Genomic DNA, 21201 nt, shown 5'->3' with positions numbered 1-21201 from the left:
GTCGTCGTCATCATCATAACTTCGTCGATGATTTTTGGCTTCCAATTTCGCGCCAACTCACACCTCCGGTCCGGTGTGAACAGGTGTCAAGTCTTGTTCAACCGTTTCCCGGCTCCGACTCCTTATTTGGGTGGAGGTGATCGAAACAAGACTACCAACAACAACCAGCAGCACCAGCCAAGTTCACGGTCATCTCGTGCACAACCTGGTCGAAAAATTCGCACTTTCATTAAACTGTCAGTCAGTCAGACAGTCAGTTAGGCAGACCATCATATGCGTGCAATTACTTCCGATTTTTCACGTTCGGGTCTCATCATCTACGTTTACGCCCACTTGGCGGTACGCCGGCCGCACAGAGCCGCGAAGTGAGGCGACCAAACAATTCCGACACAAAAACGGTTCCAATTGCAAACAACGTCGTTAACTTATACTCTCTTCAGGCAAACAGTAGTTCCTCCACCCCGCCCGCCCGGCCGCAATCAGCCCACGCAACGCGAGCCTTGGCGGTGAGAAGTACATACTCTGAAGCTCATTGACTTGGCAGACAGTTTGTCTATCTTCTTCGTTACCCGGTTGACGATGCATCTTCTTCCTTCATCTTTGGGAAGAGACTTTTGGTGGTCAAATTGACACAACAGTCATCCACGTACATACAACAGTATCGGTCAATCGATTTGTAACTTTTATGATGTGTTGGATCTAAGCAATTTAGAAATGTCCTTTCAAAGTACTATTGTATATTTCTATCTACTTTCTCCTATCCTCTGCTCTATGTATGCACAGTTCAAAATTGTTACATCGAGTTCGCTGTAACAAAATGACATCCATCGCTTTCAATACAATTATCTATCGAATTGCAAAACTACAGGTTGCCTGCAGTATGGAGATTGCTTACAATGTTGCGTTCAAGAAATTATTTAATGTAAAATCGAATGAAATAAAAATTTTATTGTTTACGTCAAGTGTCGTTTTTGGAATTTGTTTCTGTGTACATCTCATGTATAAACGTATGTTCATAGCCATCGCTAGAACTAGAAACGGATTTAAAAAAGCCGCTTTCCTTTCTTCCAACTTTCACAACACAGTGTTAATAACGCCTATTAGTTATGCAATCAAGCGAACTGTGCCGCTTTACAGTAACCTTCACACAAACTATCACGTTACGCCTGGCATCCACGCACCAATGCGAGAACCCCAATGCCAAAAATAAACATTTCTCAACAACACTATGACATACGCATGACCTGGTGAAGGCGCAGAGGACTCAACGGCCTGTTGGCAACAAGCGATTGTTATCATCATTTCCTTCCCCATCACACCATTGACCAGCAATAAGATGTAGCAGGTAGCATTGTAGCCTAAAAATAGAAGATCACTAATACTCACTCACACACTGAAGATGTCTGTTGGACCCAAGCAGCTATCTCATTGGTTTCTTGTGTGAGTGTAGCTGGTCGGGCAATACTAGAGTAATAGTAACTACGGGCGATCGGTAAAAAAAATAAAAGCTGCAAATGATTTGACCGTCACTGCATTATGTAAGTGGACACAAGTGATTACCACTACGATGATCTGCTGCTTCGATCGGTCGGTCGTCGATGATGTGATGATGATGCAGTTCCACCGCACCGGTAAACAGAAGTTCAAGGTTGGACGGTGCAAATGAGGAGGTTTGACTTTCGTTTTCGATGGGCATATTGGCGATTTGGTTTGAGAGTTTCCCCTGGTTAGTTGGATGAATTTTGTCCAGATTGTTATAGCTTTGAGAAGTAATGTAGTGATTCATCTTATTCCGAATAGAATTTGAAAAGTTATCCCTGGCGGACTCATTTCTCAAGTAATATATCGATGACCGAAATTGGCGTTGTACAGGTTTTGAAAAACGTCATAAAACCGTATTACTTTTTATTTTGGTTTATGTTGGTTTTAAGAACCTCTTCTAGTCTACTGTTTGACTAAACAACATTACTTGGGTTGGGCGTTTTTGGATTGGAAGAATCAATCATGTGCTGAAAAACGAGGATATGTTGGGGCAAGACTTTCTAGTATAGAGGCATTTCTAAAATTCCAGCTCATCTCTGTAGAAGTAACATTTTTAGGTAATTTCAGCCATCCCTGTCAAAGTAACATTTTTAAGCCATATAGGTTTAACCTTTTGGAGCCGAATTTTTTCGCCGCTGTCGACGCAACCTCGCTGGTGTCGAACACGATTGTTATGCTCGGTTTCGTCGCCGGGGTCATATATGACCCCTCCGGCTCCAAAGGGTTAAGAGGGTGCTTAAAACCTTCAAAAACCCAAATTTGAATAAATTTGGTTTTATGACTGCCCTCAGAACATCCTCAAGAACAATTCAAAATCAGCGCCCGAGTACCATTTTGAAATCGAATCTGTTCTGAGAACCTACATGAAATTTCAAAGGTTTTTTTTTGGTTTTATGTAGGACTTCCTCGAATCTACTTGATTTATAAAAGTTACTTAGATAATTTCTAAGGCAAAGCAGAAAAGCATTAAGACCAGGCGGGCGTTCTTTCGTAGAACTTTCAAAGGCATTCTCGCTGACACTCTTCATTAATTTTGAGCATGAATTTTGTAATAAAATCTACTAGCTTTTTATGAACCATGCATGTTTAACAAACGAAATCAGATAGCCAATTTTCAAAATAAAAAAAAATATATCGTGTTCTGATGGGATTTGAACACACGGTTCCGTATTTGATACACTCTGACGCCGCAACCAACTAGGCCACTGAACAAGTTACGACAAAACTAGCAAAACAGTGCAGTTTAGTGCTTCCTTAGTAGCCCCAAATACACGTTGTTTTGGTTACTGCAATTTAAAATTTGTCGTACGTTAGTTACATGACTTCATGTAAATCGAATATCTGTTCCGCAGAATACTAAATTGCACTGAAATTCGTCGATAATCTTCTTAAAATTATAGTAGGGACTGGGCCAGAAGTTTGGCCAGGACCTCCTTGAAAGACTCCTCTAAAATCTTTGAAGACACTTCATGAAATTGTTCCTGAGGTTCTTCTAAAGATTTTTTCAAAAAAAAAAAATCCCCAGAAATTTCCCCAAAAATCATCAAGACCCTTCCGGAAATGTTCAAGAGATTCGTTTCAAGATTGGCCCTGAAATTCTTCTACAAATTAGATAAATTGTTCATCCATAGCTTTTATTCTTAATCACTTAACCTAATTTACAGCTCTATTGTCCACTGGGGCACTACGTGAGCAATTTCAATTGACAGCTGCACTTACATTTTGTACAGCGCCTAGATTCTATTCTACTTTATCGGACTGGTTGCCTTATGCTGCTTTCACTTTTTCTACTTTATACCTAGTAGAATGATGAGCACAAGGATGATTATGGATGGCCGTTGTTCCTTTCCAGTCCGATTGGGGGTCCATTATGAGTAGCAGTTCGCCGATGTCCAGGTATCCGGGTCCGTGTGAGCCACGGGGCTCAGAAGAGGGTCAATGCCAGCCGCTCTCAGGGGAAGAGCAACTGACGAAAAATTGCAAGTGCCGAGGCTGGGAATCAAACCCATGACCATCCGCATATGAAGCGAACGTGTGACCAACTACGCCATGGGCCCCTCCATAGCTTTATCTAGGAATTCCTTCACTCATTGAAGCAGATGTTCCTCCAAGAATTCCTCCAGAGATTCCTGCGCCAACTTCTCCTTCAATGTTCAGATAACATTCCTCAACAAATTATTCCAAGAATTGGTTCAAAGCTACCTCGAAGAGCCCCTGCACATGTCTGCCCAAGATTCATCCAGGTATTTCCGTAATGTTTCCTCCTGCATTTCTTCCAAGGATGCCTCCTTGAGTTTTCCAGATTTTCAAGATTTTTTCATGGGTTTATCCAGATCTTTATCGAGAGATTCTTCCAGGGTTTGCTGGACTGGTTTCTGTAGTAAATTCTCTAGAGATTCCTCCATGAATTTCTCCAGAAATATCTTTAGGTCTTCGTTCGAAGTTTCCTTCAGAAATATCTCCGAGATTTGCCGCAAAAAATCCATTTGTAACTGCTCCAGAAATTCGCTTGGAAATTCCTTCAAGGCTTTCTTGAGATTTATTTAGGATTTTTTGTAGAAATGTCTCCTTGAATGTATCTAGATATTCCTTCAAAGATTTGTCCCAGGATTCCTTAATAAATTTATCCAGAAATTTCTTTAGACGCACCTTTTTCTCCTTTTCTCCTGCACCTTTTTCACCTTCGACCTTTTCTCTATAGAATAAACCCACTAAAAGGCGTTTCATGGGATTTCATTGGCCTTTCTTAAGAGGGTTAAGAAATGTTTTGAGGATTGTTTTACGTCTTCCAAGGGAATTCAAGTGATGTTGCGGGATGCATCAGGAGGTTTCAGTGACGTTAAAGGCGTCTCAGGGGATGTCATAAGCGTTCTAATGCGCGTCAAGAAATTGTAGGGGCGTTTTATTGTTTTTTTTGCGTGTCAGGAGTGTTTAGGTAGATTTAAGATGGTTTTAGGCAGGATCCATGGGGTAACATCCAGACCAAGTGACATTTTTCAGTCAAATAGACTTGAAGAGGTTCTTTAAACCCCCATAAAGCCAACATAAAACGAATAAGGTTTTATGACGGTTGTCAAAACCCCTATAAGACTAGTTGCTCATCAGAATGTTACTTGGGAGGGGCTCAAGGGACAGGGGAGCATCAAATCAACCTCATGACCATGAAATAACTTAAAAAGCCCTCAGAACGCATCAAAACCCCCAGAAATCTTAAAGTCTTAATATCTCATGAAACCCCCTAGAAATCTCAAAAACACTCCTTAACGCCCTCTGAAATGCTCCCGAAATTTCTTCACGCCCCAGTCCCCCATAAATTGACTGCGACGCATTGCAACCCAATTGAATCGCCTATTTTCCTTATGAATCATCTCCAAAGATTGCTCTTAAGTTTGGTTCTGGGATTTTACCGAGATTTGCTCTAGAGATTCTTTCACAAAACGCTTTTATGATTTTTTCCTGGACTTTCGCCAGATATTCTTACAGCATTTTCTATAGTTGTTTCTGGTAGTATTTTTCAAGAATTTAAGAAATTGCGCCAGGAACTCCTGTCCACTATGGGCCAGAAATCAAAATTTCGCGACAAAAGTCAAAAAAGTTTATTTTTTCTAAGATCAATCAGTTTTTATATATGTATGATTTTTTGGCCTATGTTTGATTCTATACTGACTGAATTTTTCGATTTGTAACAAAATTGTATCGCTTTTTGTATGGAGAAACTTCTTATAAGAGAAAATTTCCGATTTTAACCAAAATTAAGAAAAATGAGATTTGTGGTGATAAATGTGCCCAATATGTATAACACATACATTTTCCAACAGTAAATTTAGTACATGTTGCATATATATTTACTGCATAAATTGCAATGCTAAGTTTATTTTTTTTTTACAATTGTTACGGCGAAAAGTGGGGTTCGAGGGGGGTTATGTGAGGCTTTGAGCCGACTTCTTCGAAGCAGATCGCAAACTCCGATGTGCGGGTGCAAAACAGCTAAAAGCTGCAATTCAATTATATGTTTAGTTCAATAATCACTTATATCTATACATTGTACTTACATAAATCGGTCTTCCGCTTAACATAGAATTATTATCAAATTCCCCCGTAACATCTGTGTTCGTTCATCTGTGTTTGTAGGTTTTAAGGTTAGAATAACAAATTATTAACGTTCTGATAACTTACTGTGATTTTAACTGTGATAACTAGGTTAGTTAAATATCTATCTATTTGTAAATAAGTAGCTGTAAGTAGAATACTATTTTAGCAATTTATTCCAATTATTTAGGTATTATTTAATACAATTACAATTTCATGTGTTTTCACATCACTAAACAGACTTGCTTTGATAGTTCTCTGAAATTCTCATTCTTCTTCGTATATTGCTTCGCATCCTGACATAGCTCAGTTGTAATGACATCATATGGCAGTGCTGCCAGCAACAACAATATTTACTCCAATTTCACGGTTTATTTGCAACCAGTCTAGGAAGCTAGTTTAGACTCTTTTTTTGCGAATACTACCGAACTTTTTTACAGAAATTTGCGGGAAACCAAGTTAGAGTGATTTTAGTGCATGTTATTATTTTACAACATTTTAGGCTGTGCTTCGATAATCATCCACTCTTGCCATTACGACGCAATCACTTTATGGCTTGCGAAATAATATACATAACAACAAACAACTATCATTCTGGAAGGTTTTGTTTCAGATGTAAATGTGATTATAAGCCTTAAAATCAAGACCACACACTTACTCAATGTGCAAAGTTTCATTATATCTATCCGTGCGATCAATTAAAATTTTTAATTAACTCAACGTACATACATGTATGTACAGAAGGAAAAATTATTAGTGAAATTATGAACAAATCTACAGCTTAGGTAAGATTTTCACTCACGACCCTTATATGTTACACAAGTGCTTTACGGACCCAAGCCAATCAATGACACGGCATTTTAATTATAAGGAAAATCAAATCTTTCCCCTGATCGCAAACATATCCATCTCACTTGCACATATGTACGAACGAAGAGCGAACGCAATTTATTTATTGTTCAAATACCGAATCCAAGCCATTTGGCCGAACGCCATTTGACTAAAGGAGAAATGATGAACTTGTCACTGTTCTCCACGTCATTATAACTCAAAGAATCGCCTATGATTTAAAGGAGGAAAAATCTCTGATAACACAGCGCAACATTTTTTTGTCTCAAGAGCAAACTTATGTGTCTCCGAAGGATTTTGGGCCGCTGAATCCGAATCCGGGCTCAGATTTGCTCTAACACCTGATTCCCTGATTCTGGCAACACTATTCGGCACAGAGCTATGCTGCTCGTTGACGGAGTGAATAAGGAATGACATTGCGGAAGAAACGTCAGGTTCTTAGCACGTATATAGAAAACTGCTTTGTCATCTAAAGTTTGTGCAAAATAATTCCGTACGAATATATTTCTGGATTCAGATTTTCTATCAAGTAGATTAACTCCAAGTAGATTATTAGTAGCTTTATTGAAGTTTATCGTAAGTAAGTTTTGAACATACCGATGAATTATGATGAGCCAGATTTGTTCTATTTAGGATAGAGTGATCGATATTACGTACATCAGGCGAGGAAAACTCGACCCATTCTTGTTAGCCCATTAATAGCGGTCACCAAATATGTAAGTTTATTACTACATTACACATGTCTAAAACTCGCAACATAAATAAAATTCCCTTTTGTAGCTTGAAGCTAACATCTAACGTAAACCTGAGTTTGCTATCGAGAGTTGGCGCACCCTAACCCCACAATCTTCAAGATATTTGTGGTAGCTAGCAAGGATGGAAGATCGTGTATTCCAGCCACACACATCCCCTCGGAACTGCCAGTCCTGCGACCGGCCCGATGCTGCGGAGAGCGAGATGGTCCAATGCGGCGTTTGCCGACGCTGGGAGCACTTCGGATGTGCCGGAGTTGGTAGTGAAGTGAAGCAACCAAATGTCAGGTATGTTTGCAAACAATGTTCGGCCAAGCAGGGAACATCCGCCGAAGGTGTCTTTCTCGCTCCGGGCGAGGAAAAGCGAAAATCGAAGGGATCAAAGGCGAGTTCCAAAGCACCTTCGAAAAAAGGAAAAGTGGTTCCTGACCCGCCGAAAAGTTCCAGCTCAAGCGTGCGGGAAAAGTTGTTGGCCGAAGAATTAAAGCTGGTCGAGGAAGAACAACAGCTGATGGAGATGGAGCTTCAGGAGCAGGAAGAAATCAAGAAGCGGCAGTTATTCGAGGAAGAACGTAAGTTGGCAGAAAGACGTCGTCTCGCGGAAGAGGAAAGTCTCATCCGTGACCGAAAGCTGCAGGAGGAGCTGGATTTGAAGCGGAAGCAGATGCAGATCCGCAAGGAGTCCCTGGAGAAACGCCAAGCCATTATCCGTCAGGCAGCGTCGATGAGTAGCAGAAGCGGTTCTATTCCGGACTCGGACGAAAAGGTGAATAAAGTGGCTGAGTTCGCAGAAGAATGTTGGAGGATTGAAAGGACCTACGGAGGGCGACGACAACGACCATATGCAGTCTGTCGATCAGGACCCACTGGACGAACCCGTCAACCCAACACTTCATTTCCCCGATCTCGGTGCGCTGTCAATCCAGCCGAATCCTCCGCGATACCCAAATCCACCAGCTCCAGGGATACGGAGCGGTCACGATCCAGCAACTATACGCATTCCACACACACTTACACAAGTTCAAATTGCCGCGCGGCAAGTTCTCGGAAAGGATCTCCCTAGCTTCGGAGGAAATCCTGAGGATTGGCCGATTTTTATCACCAACTTCGAACAGTCCACTGCCACCTGCGGCTACTCAGACGCGGAGAACCTGGTCCGTCTGCAGCGGTGTTTGAAGGGCAACGCCTTGGAGTCCGTACGCAGCCGGCTGCTGCTACCAGCAAGTGTTCCGCACGTCATGAAGACCCTGCGCACACTTTACGGACGTCCAGAGCTTCTTATTCGGTCGCTGCTAAACAAGATTCATCAGGTTCCCGCGCCCAGACATGACCGACTTGAGACGCTGATCCAGTTCGGACTCTCGGTACAGAATCTGGTGGACCACCTGAAAGCCGCCGAGCAGTTGAGTCATCTTTCGAACCCGGTATTGATGCAGGAGCTCGTCGAAAAGCTGCCTGGATCCCTGCGATTAGACTGGGCCATCTACAAAAATAAGAACCAACAGGCAACTCTGGAAACATTTGCGGATTTCATGTCAGGACTGGTAACTGCAGCGAGCGAAGTGTCATTCGAGCTTCCTACACTGGCGGCAACATCGAAAAGCGACAAGCGGAAGTCCAGGGACATCGGGATCGTTCACGCTCATGCTGCGGAACGGACCCCTGCAGCATCTGGTGGACCGTCCACCGGCACCAGTGCAAACAACAGCAAGCCTTGTGTAGCGTGCGGCCGGACTGGACATCGAGTGGCAGAATGTTCAAGAGTGCGACAGTCGACGAACGCTGGAAACTCGTTCAGCAGAAGGCATTGTGTCGCACATGTCTGAATAGTCACGGCAAGTGGCCGTGTCGCTCTTGGAACGGGTGTGGCATTGAAGGGTGTCGCCAGAAGCACAATACTCTTCTCCACACCTCCTCTCCGTTTCCTGAAAATGTGGGAATGTCTGCGAGCCACGTGTCGTCCAAGGATTGGAAGTGGCCTCTCTTTCGCATCGTTCCAGTAGATCTCTTCTGTGACGGTTTCACTGAAACAATTTTCGCCTTCATCGATGAGGGTTCTTCCTACACTCTGCTGGAGGAGTCCGTTGCGAGGCAGCTTGGGGCTCGTGGTCAGCTAGAACCCCTTACTCTTCAGTGGACCGGGAACGTGAAGCGAAAAGAGCCAAATTCACTTCGCGTACAGGTGGAGATTTCTGGCAAAGGTAGTACCACCCGCCATAAGTTGATCGATGCTCGGACGGTCAGTCAGCTTGTCCTACCCTCACAATCACTAAAGTATGGAGATTTGGCGAAACGGTTTCCCCACCTACGTGGTCTTCCGCTTGAAGACTACGAGCTCGTCCAACCTAAGTTGTTAAGAGCGGTTTATTCATCTGTTGTACAGCAATAATGTTAGTTGGGATATGTGTACAATGCAGGCACTATTGATCAAGGCAACTGAAGCAACAAACTCCCATTGGACGAGGTTCTATCCTCACAAAATCCGGTTGGTTTGTTTGCTTCGCCAATAGATACACATTTTCAGCTAAATATTTGATACTAATGTATAAAGAGACAAAATTCGAACTTACAGTGAATGTCTTTAAAAAAAACGTCATGATATTTCTTCATGAATTTCTCCAGAGGTTCTTCCAGCATTTTTTTCGAAATTATCTCCAGGAATTTTTCTGTAGATTCCTTCACGATTTTTTCAAAAAAAACTACAAAAAAATTTCCACGTATCCTTAAGATGAATTTCTAAAAATATTCCTTCTAAAATTCTTCCAGCATTTTCTTTAGATAAATCTCCAAGAGCTTCGTCATAGATTCCTCTAGGATTCAAAAAATTCCTCCAGGCATTTCTCAAATATAAAATCTAATTATTTTTTATGGTTACGAGGCACAAACGTTCTTGCGAGGCATCGCTGTTAAAATTTTGAAATGTGGAAGAAGTACTTTGACGAACATTTGAATGGAACATAGTCACCGAGGATAAGAGCAGTAAAATCAATACATATTTTAGCATGATCAAAGTGTACCAGCTGAACAAGATTATGTATGCCCTCCTTTAGTTTGGGATTAGCGACCCTGATTGAAGTATTATTTGAAACAGCATAGAAATAAATTTCAATTTGAAAACGTAAGTGGACGACTAGTCGCTCATTGTTTCCTATGTCGCTCATAGAAATGGCATGTTTTAAATTCTTTTATTTCATACCAATTTAGGAGTTCCGACATTCTTTGCCTCCTCCAAGGTCACTCGCCAAACCGCCTCTTAACCGTGGGACCACACCTGATTCCAAAATTTCCATTTCAAAGAACTTGGTATGTACCAAAGAACCTCCGCACGCGCTCGGGCGCGTGCGTATCGTTGATGGGCACCAACATTTTAGGCACTTTTCAAGAGTCTTTGGAGAACCGCCGGCGCGTCTGTGCGGCCGGCTAGCACTCCAGTAAAGCGATTTGTGGTTGCACTAATTCTCCTTTGAAGAAATTCCGAGTAGCCTTTCTGAATCACTGCAATCTTCTCCTCATTGGACAGGGTTTGTTGTGTTTTGCTGTTTCTTAATTGCTGCCGGCTGCTGTTGTTGTTGCTGCTGCTGCTGCTGAACTGCGCCGCATTATTGGTTGTTGTTGGTTCGATTAGTGAGTGTTACACTCGAATGGGGACGACGACGATGTCGCGGTCGACATCGGATTCTTTCGCACGCTCTCTCAAGTGAAGGGGGTGCCCGAGATGAAGTTTTTTCTTTCAGGATTTGGAGTTTCAAATAATAGTATGGAACGAGCTCACCAATTTTGTTCTTTCTGGTGACCATTCTCTAACTGAGATGACAATCCAACATGAATTCAGTGTTGAACCCTGATCTTCTAAAGATTATAACGGGTTTACAGTTTTAAACAAAACATGGAACGAGCTCACCAATGCATATGATATGTGACCAATGTTAGTAAATTTTTGCTCGGGTCACCACCAACAATAGTTGCAAGTACTCCAACACCGGACCGGGTCTGAGTGAGACGTAGTACCTACTCTTGTTTTTCCATCTTAATCGTCTCGAATGGTTGCTCGTCGGTGCGGTCTGCTCCTGGCTGGACGCTGGCTGCAGCGTCCGGCACGGCACGGCCCAGCAGCAGCAAGTGTGAGAAGCGAGAAGAAACGAGTGCATCCAATCGCACCGAAGCATAATAAATGCGCAGTTTTGTTCCTCCGAGTAGGTATCGACGATATGCATTGATTGGCTTCGGCCGGTAGGGGTGGTCGAATTGAGATCGTCACTTACGACGGCGACACACGGATTCTTTTGATCGAAATCAAAATCTTCAATAATCTGGTGGTGAGGTGATGTTATTTCTTGGTACGCTAAAATGACGTAGCGCAATCGATGGCGGACAGCCGCCACGTCAAGGTCACGGGTTCGAATCCCATCACCGACGCACGTTGCGAGGCGTTTTTTCCTCTTTTGTAGCTCGTCGAATTATCTCCGATTTAGGGCCGTCGTTCGTCGTTTTACAACCCCCAATCCAATAACCTCGACCGTTCCTTTCCGGCTTTATTGCGGCGGCGGTGGTGGTGGTGGCGGTAATCACAATAAACATGTTTACATCTCCGTTATAGGAGGGTCTCGAATCAGAACGCGGGAACGCGAGTAAAATCTCCCCATCCATACAAAGTCGAAGTCGTTTCGAACCATTTCCGAGGCAAGATCAGGTGAGCGCGCGCTTATTACACTTCCCTAACCAGACAGACATTCCCCGCAGTCGTTAATCGATTGCTACATCTCAATCTCGGCATCTCGGAGTGAAACAACATTTCACACTTCCGAGTTCGATAGGTCTCTCGCTCTCCCTCTCCCTCTCCGCTACTAACTAAGGTCGAGGGGAGGTTCGAACCGAGCGGCCGAGAACCTTTTCGCGTCGAGGTCGTGCGCTCCGGAAGACCGTTAAGTCACGATTCTGTCCAAATGCCCGAGACCGAGACTACCGGACCGCACCGAGCAGATCTTCAGTCTGGGTTCTCTAACGGTTTTCTAGTGGAAAGAATTTCCACCCCGCATAGACTCCGGCCGCACCAGCCCAGTGAGTCCAAATTGAACCGACACGGACGAGTCACGTTGACTAGGGTGGTGATGGTGCGGCGCGACGCGGCGTCGCGTCGATGCCTATTTGGACCAAATATGGTCAAGATCGAGCACGGTCGTGGCGGCTGCGGTGATGACGGACGCGCCATGACCAAGTGCATCGATGCTGCACAGTGAAAAATAATAGTTATAACTGCCGGAGGTGTGTTCTTAATTTTAACTACCTGAGATGCAAAAGATGCAGAAGGTACAGTACATGCGGAAGATTCAGAAAATTCAGAGTTCATACGTAAGATACTATAGAAATCGAGGATACAAAATATGACGATGGAACTAAAGTTACAGGAGAATTAAGTAGGAGAAGACATAACACTAGAAAACAACTGAGATATGGACCTTACAGAAGATACAGGAAATTTAGAAGTAGCAGAAGATAGAGATGCAACAGAAGAACGAAGATAGAGAAGACGCAAAACCAGAGAATAGAGGTGAAATGAACCTTACAGAAGATACACAATACATAGAAATAGCTGAAGACAAAGTAGTTACATAAGAACTGAAATAGAGAAGACGTAAAACCAGAGAATGTTGTAGATCTGCACCTTACAGAGGATACAGAGACTTAGAAGAAGCAGAAGATTCAGAAGAACTAAGAAAGAGAAAACGAAAAAATAGGAAGTGGTGGATATGAACCTTACAGAAGAAGAAGATATGAGATACTTAGAGGTATTATTAGGTGAAAACAGAAAAAAACTAGGATAGAGAAAGAGTGAAACCAGAGAATATGCTAACTTTGCTGAAAGTTCAGCAAAAAAATTTGCTAGACCTTTCAGCTCGGCAAAATTCAGAAAAATATTGCTGAAAGCGTTTGGTGTGTACAGAAGAACTTTGATAGAGAAGAAGCATTGGGAGATGAAGACCTTACAGAAAATACAGGAAACATTTAAACAGCTGAAGGTACAGGAGTAATAGAAGAACTAAGATAGCGAAGACGACAAATCACATAATGTGGCAGACATGGACCTTACAGAAGATACAGCGAACCTAGAAGTAACAGAAGCTTCAGCAGAAGTAAGATAGAAAAGTCAAAAATCAGAGAATGTAGTGGATATGGACCTTATAGAAGATACAAGAAACTTAGAAGTAGCACTAGCAGAAGACAGAAAAATTACAGACGAACTAAGTTAGAGAAGGTGCGAAAACAGAAAACATAGAAGATGTAGTTCTTAAAGAAGATACAGGACATAGAAGCAACAAAAGTTACAGAGAAGATGTGAAACCGGTGAATATGGGAGATATGGATCTTACAGAAGATGCAAGGAATATAGAAGTAACATAAGTTACAAAAAAACTTGGAGGAAGATGACGTAAAAACAGAAAATGTGGGAGATGCGGACCACATAAAAGATACAGGAAACTTAGAAGTAGCTCCAGAGATTTCTTCAGGAATTCCCCCAAGAATTCCTCTAGCCAGTGCTTCCCAAACTGTGCGCCGCGGCGCCCTGGTGCGCCGTGAACATCTCTCAGGTGCGCCGCAGGCTCTTGAGTCAAAACACAAAGAATAAACTCTTTTTTGTTGTTTATGTTTTATTTAGTAAAACTAGTGTCATCTCATAGCCTATTTTGTATTCCCTGGTGGTTTTCCCTCTTCAAAATTTTCAATTAAAAAGTAAACATTCCAAAGTCCACGAGTGTTTTCCGGAATTTCTAATATTATCATGAAACATCTAGATTTTTCCAAAAAAAAAAAATTAAATTTTCGGCATTTCGAAAATTTTTGTAAAGACTCTCAAATTGTTAAACTTTTCATTTCATTTTGCTTAGTTTTCGATTTTATCAATGGCTTGTAATTCAAAGTTAATATTTCAACAAACTTTTTTGAAGTTTTTTCCATAATATTGTCATCTATAATTGCTGTCAATCTCCAGGTCTTCGTGCTGTCTCAAACGTTCTGGGACGATATTTTTACTTACATCACTATCGTAATCGTAAAAAAATCTGTAACAATTTATATGTCGATTTTGTCAATGATTCTGAAAACCGTCTTTTTTTAGTTGTGTTCCTCCGCATACAAAAAAATGACCCCACACCGTCACTGTCAGCCGTCTTGACAGCTTCTGAACATTTTTATATATATTTTCCCCAAAATTTGGTAATCTACGTGCTTTATTTAACAATTTTAAAAGCTTTGCAATGCAGTCCTCCAGAAACCTAAAATTTGTGTTAAGTTCTGTGAATCTTCAAGCAATTTTTCTTTAAGAAGCATTTTAAAAATCTTTTTTTTTTTTAATTATAAGAAAATATGACATTGAAAGATTTTTTAACGTTTTTTATTTGAAATTTTGAACTGAAGTTGTTAAAATTGTTAAAATTCTTTACAAAAAGTTGTTGGTGCGCCGCGACATTTTTGAAAATTTCAAAAGGCGCCGCGGTAGCAAAAAGTTTGAGAACCCCTGCCTCTAGCAATTCCTCCAAGAATTCCTCTGGGAATTTCACAACGAATTACTCCAGGAATTCCTCTAGAAGTTTCTCCACGAATTCTTTCACTGATTCTCCCTAGGTTTTCTCCAGGAATTCCTACATGCATTCTTCTACTCTAGAAATGCCTTGAGAAATTGCTCCTGAAATTCCCTTTGGATTTGTCATCGAGATTTCTCCAAGACTATGTTCAAGGAATTATCCAGGATGTTTTTGTAGAGATTCTTTCAGAACTTTTATCCAAATTTTTTTCCTAGAATTGCTCCCTGAACTTATTCTGTGATTTTTGAGGAATTCCTTTAGAGTTTTGGCCAGGAATGCCTCAAGAGATTTCTCTTGATTGCCTCTAGGGATTGTGCCTGCAATTCCTTCAATTATTTCACCTGATATTGCGCAAGGATCTTCCCAATAGATTCCCCCAGACATGTCTTTGTGTCATTTTATCCATAAAATGTTTCTAAATTTTCTCTAGAGATTACTCTAGAAATTTCTTCAGAAAATCTCTGAAATTTCTCGAGACATATCTCCAAAATTTGAGATTTTGCCAAGATCGCTCCAAGAATTCTTACAGAGATTTCTCGAGCAATTCCTACAGTGATTCCTCCAGTTATTTCTTCAAAGATTCATACCGTTTCTTCTTCGCTCAAAATTCGTCTAGGTACTCCCGCTGAATTGTCTCGAATTCCTTCATGAATTTCTGTAACGATTCTTACAGGATTTTCTCCAGAGATGCCTTAGTTTTTCAGAGACTCCTTCAGGAGTTTCTCCTAGAATTCCACTGGACAGTTCTCCTGATTTTTGTTCCTGAGAGTGCTTCACGAATTTCTTCAGAAAAAAGAGTAGATATATGAGAAACAGTGGATATAAAAGAAGTCAAATGAACAGAAGATGCATTTCTTTCAAAAGACACCGAAGATCACAGAAATATAAAGAATTTTGAAGATGCAAAACATGCGGAAGTTTAAAAAAAAAGATACATAAGAAACAGTAGATTTTGTGGATAAAAGAGACCCAAGAGGATACAAATAATACATAAAATAGAAAAGACAAAATAACATCGAGAAAATACAAGTAATTTGGAATAAACGAAAGCTGCAGAAAATGTGAGAAATTTGAAAGTAAGAGAAACTGCAGAAAACGAAAGATTGCAGAAGATAGAAGGCAGATTATAAAAGAGAGTAGACAGAAAATGAAAGACGGTTGACAAAAAATAAACAAAAAATAATAAGATAGGCAATAACGGTTAGAAAACTGAAGATAGAAAATATTAAATAAATAAACAGGAAAGTAGGCAGAATACAACAGACATAAGACAGAAAATATAGAATAGAATATAAATATTTGACGCTAGAAGATGGAAGATAATAAATCGAACATAGACCATAGAAGACAGAAAGCAGAAAATAGATAGAAGACAGAAAAGAGTAGCTAGAAGAAGCTGAAGGCAAAAGGTAGAACATACAGTAGATGCGATAAAAACTTGATGACTTTAAATAAAAGATAAAATACAAATGATCAAAAATAGAAAATAGAATACATTAGAAGATGTTAAAGATAAAAAATGTAGGTATAAAAGACAGAAAAGTAGATACATAAGTAAAAAGGGATACAGAAGTTACAGGTACAGAAAACAGATACGGAAAGTACAAAAAGATAGAAAAAAATAAAAATATTCTCTAACAGAATATACACAGACGGACAGAAAAGATACAGTATAAGGGCACAGAAGATTTAAAAAAAAACAAAGGCATAAAACATAAAAGATAATAAGGAGGATATAAATAATTCGTGACATATGGAAATGACAGAATAGGGAATGAATTGGCTACAGTAGAGATACAAAATATAAAATTCAAAATAAGAGAGTGAAGATAGAAGAGAGGATAAAGAAGATAGAAAACAGAAGATCAAAGATATAAAATAGAAGAGAAAACTGAAAGAGAGCAGGTAGAATGTAGAAGAGAAAAGATAGAAAGCGAGTGACAGAAGAGAGAAAATAGAAAATCAAACACAGAAGACAAAAAAGTAAAAATAAAAGATACAATATAAAAAATACGATAGTGGGCAAAATATAGAAGGCAGCAGACTGATGTAGGATTGATAACAGACGATATCAGATAAAACAAAATCGAAAATAGAATGTAGAAGATAGAAGCTAACAATCAGAAGGTAGATGATGAACGAAATAAGAAATTTAAGAGAGAAAATAGAAAAGCGGAAAGATAGACAAAATATAGAAAGGAAGACAAAAAATGAAAGACAGATGATAGAAGTTAGAAATAGAAATGAAAAGATAGCATACCGGAAAAAAGGATTGAAGAAAGGTAGCAGAAGATAGAAGACTGATTGTAGAAGAAAGAAGATAGAAGATGGAAGACTCACTACAAAAGATCAAAAAATAGAACAGGAAATAGTAGATTTAGTGCAGATGACAGAATACAAAAAAAACTGAATATTGAAACCAGATAGATGGAAGATAGAAAATCGAAAATAAAATGTAGAAGGCGAAAGACAGATGATAGGGAAATAGAAAAAAATAGCTAGAAGTCTGAAAATAGAGGGCAGAAAACAGGAGCTAGTAGATGGAGGGCAAAATGTAGAACAAAAGGTACATAGAAGATAAAGAGGCGATGATGATATAGAGGCGATATAAAACTGATGGCACCAAATGGAAGAAAAAGCTAGAAAATATAGGCAGAAGCTAGAAAATAAACATAGATAGAAAACAGGAAACATAACACAGAAGATGGAGGGCAACATATAGAAGACAAATAATAAATCGAAAATAGAACAGAGAAGATTGAGAACGAAAGCTTAAACATAGAAAGCAGAAGATAGCGAGAGAATACATGGGATAGAAGATAGAAGGCAGAAGATGGAAAAGTAGCCGAGAGAAAATAAAAGACAGGAGACTCATAAGGTGGAACATAAAAGATAAAGAAAGAAGATAGACGACAGCAAATAGAAGCTACAAAAATGAACAGAGTAGTAGAAAAGAGAAGTTAGATAATATAAAAGGGTAGGTAGAAGTTGGGAGGTGAAGGATACAAGATAAAAGATAAAAGGCAGAAGAATGAAGATAAAAACTAAGACAAAAAATAGAAAGGAAAAGAGAGTAGTCAGATGATAGAACGAAGACGGCAGAGACAAAAGAATGAAGATAAAAAACAATTGAAAAAAGTAAATGAAGGGTGGAAAGAGATAGAGGGCAGAAAATATAAAAGAGTTATGAAATTCAAATAACTCAACGTACATATGTACAGATGGGTAAATTATTGGTTAAATTGGGAAAAAATCCACAGCTCAGGTGAGATTTGAACTCACGACCCTTATTCGCTAGACAAGTGCTTTACCAACTAAGCTACCGAGCCAATTAATGACCCGACAACTTAGTTGTCATAAGGTTCAATTCTAATCTCATCGATCTATATCATCTTCCCCTAAACCGCAAATATAACCATCTCTGTTGTACATATGTACGAAGAGCGAAAGCGATTTGTTTATTGTTTGAAACTGTTTGCCTATCGTACAGGCAACGCTTCCTCAACCACTTGTAGAGGAAGAACAATGCCACCTGAGCTGTGGATTTTTTCCCAATTTAACCAATAATTTACCCATCTGTACATAGGTATGTACGTTGAGTTATTTGAATTTCATAATTTGACCACACGGATTGGTATTACCGAAAATTTGCACTTCACGTGAGTCGTTTTCGAGCATCTACCTCTACGTAGTTACCCGTCGTATCAAATAGAATGCGAACGACGCGTTTGATCGCCTTCCAGGTAGCATTGTTCTTCCTCTACAAGTGGTTGAGGAAGCGTTGCCTGTACGATAGGCAAACAGTTTCAAACAATAAACAAATCGCTTTCGCTCTTCGTACATATGTACAACAGAGATGGTTATATTTGCGGTTTAGGGGAAGATGATATAGATCGATGAGATTAGAATTGAACCTTATGACAACTAAGTTGTCGGGTCATTAATTGGCTCGGTAGCTTAGTTGGTAAAGCACTTGTCTAGCGAATAAGGGTCGTGAGTTCAAATCTCACCTGAGCTGTGGATTTTTTCCCAATTTAATCAATAATTTACCCATCTGTACATATGTACGTTGAGTTATTTGAATTTCATAATTTGACCACACGGATTGGTATTACCGAAAATTTGCACTTCAAGTGAGTCATAAAAGAGTTGACAGAAAAACAAAATAAATGATAAAATAGAACATAGAAAGCAGAGAGTAGTAGATAGAAAGTAGAAAAAAATACAAGATGTTAAACAGTAGATAGAAGGCAGATGACAGAAGATAGAATATAAAAAAAGGCAGAGGAAAAAAGGCAAACGACAGCAGCTAGGGTACAGAAAATAGGAGATAGATGGAAGCCAGAGAATCGGCTGCTGGCAGAAAATGGAACTAAAGCTAGAAGGAAAATGGCAGAAGATAGATGACAGAAGATAGTGCAGAGACAGATGGTAGAAGATAGAAGGCAGAAGCTGGTAAAGTAACAGAGAGAAAATAGAAGACAGAAAATGACATACGGAGGAACATAAAAGATAGAGAGAGAGAAGATTGACGACACAAAAGGATAGAAAGAAGATAGAAGGTGGAAGATACAATATAAACCGCAGAAAATAGAAAATTTAAAAAATAAGACAAAAAATAGAAAGGAAAAGAGAGTAGTCAGAAGATGAAACATAGAGGTCAGAGACAGAAGAAAAAAGATAAAAAATGAAGAGAGCCAATGAAAGGTTTAAAGAGCGAAAATAAAAGGCAGAAGATAAAAGATGGTAAAAGTTAGACGTCAATAGGCATAAAATATATTACCGGAAAGAGTATAGATGGCACACGGAGAGACGAAACTACCCAAAAGTGAGTTCTTTCGACCCAACTTCGGGGTTGCGTGCGTCAAGCCAATTTTGAGTTGATGGAATCGATGTTTTTGTTGGGTTGTTCCCGCTTGCTTCCATGTGAAAAAAAATACCTAATTTTAAGTTTTCTTCACCCAACCGAAATTTTGGCTAGGTTGTATTCACTCAAATTTGAGTACTGTGCTAGAAACTCAGTGTTGGCTTGACGCACGGAACTGCAAAAGTTGGGGTGTTTCTCTCTTCACTCTCTGACAACAATAGAAAGAGCGCATGAAAAGGGAGATGAAAAAGAACTCAAAATTGAGTTTAAAAGTACCTAATTTTGAGTTTTTCACTTTCTCCGTGCAGGGAATAGTAGATTGAAAGCAGAAGATCGAAAACTTATGAAATAAAATATAGAGAGATGACAAAAGCTAGGAAACAGAAGTAGGAAGATATAGGAAAGTGTGATGATAAAAGAAAGACGTAGAAATAGAAGATGGAAAATAGTAGTTAGAGGGCAGATGGCAGAAGATAGAATATAGAACAAATACAGACGATAGAAGGCAATTAACAACAGCTGGAATACAGAAAGCAGGATTGGAGTAGTTAGAGCTCAGAAGATGGAAGTCGGCTCGCTGACAGAAGATGAAACAGAAGCTAGAAGACAACAGGCCGAAGATAGAGGACAGAAGTGAGAGCATAGAGGACATAGGATAGAGGATAGAAAATGAAAAAAAAAAACATAAGAGAGAAGAGGAGAAGATAGAATACAGAAGACAACACAAGGTGGGACATAGTAGACAGAGAGATAAAATAGTTGACAAAAGATAAAAGATAAAAAAAATATCGAAGAGAGTAAAAAGAATTGAGAAGATATGAATCAGAAGAGAGAGTATAGAAAGGGAAAGTAAGAAAATAGAAAACAACAGTTATAATATAATAGGCAGAAATAGAAGCGGGATGATAGAAAATAGAAGATAAAAAATTAAGAGAAAAATATAATGCAAAAAATATAAAAAAAATAGAAGAAGAGTAGAAAAAAAATTATGACAAGATAGATTATAGAGGCAGAGGATAGAAGATAGAAAGCGTAAGACCAAACGACAGACAGAAGATAGACGGCAAAAAGATAAAATAGATGACAAAAGATAATAGATAAAAAATCGAAGAGAGTAATTAGAAAAAAAAGCTATAAATTTGAAGAGAGAACATAGAAAGGAAAAGAAGAATACACAAGATGTAATACTAAAGGCAGAAACAGAAGCTGGATGACAGAAGATAGAAGATGGAAAATAAGGAAGAAAAATATAAGGCTATCTGCCACAAAGAAAATAAAAAGGAGTAGAAAATTGTTAGGCGACAGCAGACAAAAAAAATGTTGACAAGATAGAAAGCATAAGACCAACGACAGAAGATAGAAGACAGAGAGAAAATAGATGACAAAAGATGTAAGATAACAGAAAAAGATCGAAGAGAGTAAATAGAAAAGAGAAGATATAAGTCAGAAGAGAGAACATAGAAAGGAAAAGAAGATTAAAAAAAAACAGAAGATGTAACATAAAAGATAGAAACAGAAGCTG

General features: G+C 39.5%; 1 protein-coding gene and 1 non-coding gene across 6 annotated transcripts in view; both read left to right on the top strand.

The window, feature by feature from the left end:
• The window catches only part of LOC109412193 (uncharacterized), a 265092-nt gene that overhangs the window by 189774 nt on the left and 54117 nt on the right, over positions 1 to 21201 (top strand). The window lies entirely within an intron of this gene.
• On the top strand, positions 18759 to 18830 carry Trnaa-agc (transfer RNA alanine (anticodon AGC)). The gene has a single exon. It is a non-coding gene; the product is annotated as a tRNA-Ala (tRNA).

Source organism: Aedes albopictus, chromosome 1, assembly GCF_035046485.1.
Source record: "Aedes albopictus strain Foshan chromosome 1, AalbF5, whole genome shotgun sequence".
Taxonomy (NCBI): Eukaryota; Metazoa; Arthropoda; class Insecta; order Diptera; family Culicidae; genus Aedes; species Aedes albopictus.
Note: the sequence above shows the minus strand (reverse complement) of the source record. Positions and strands in the feature narration are given on the sequence as shown.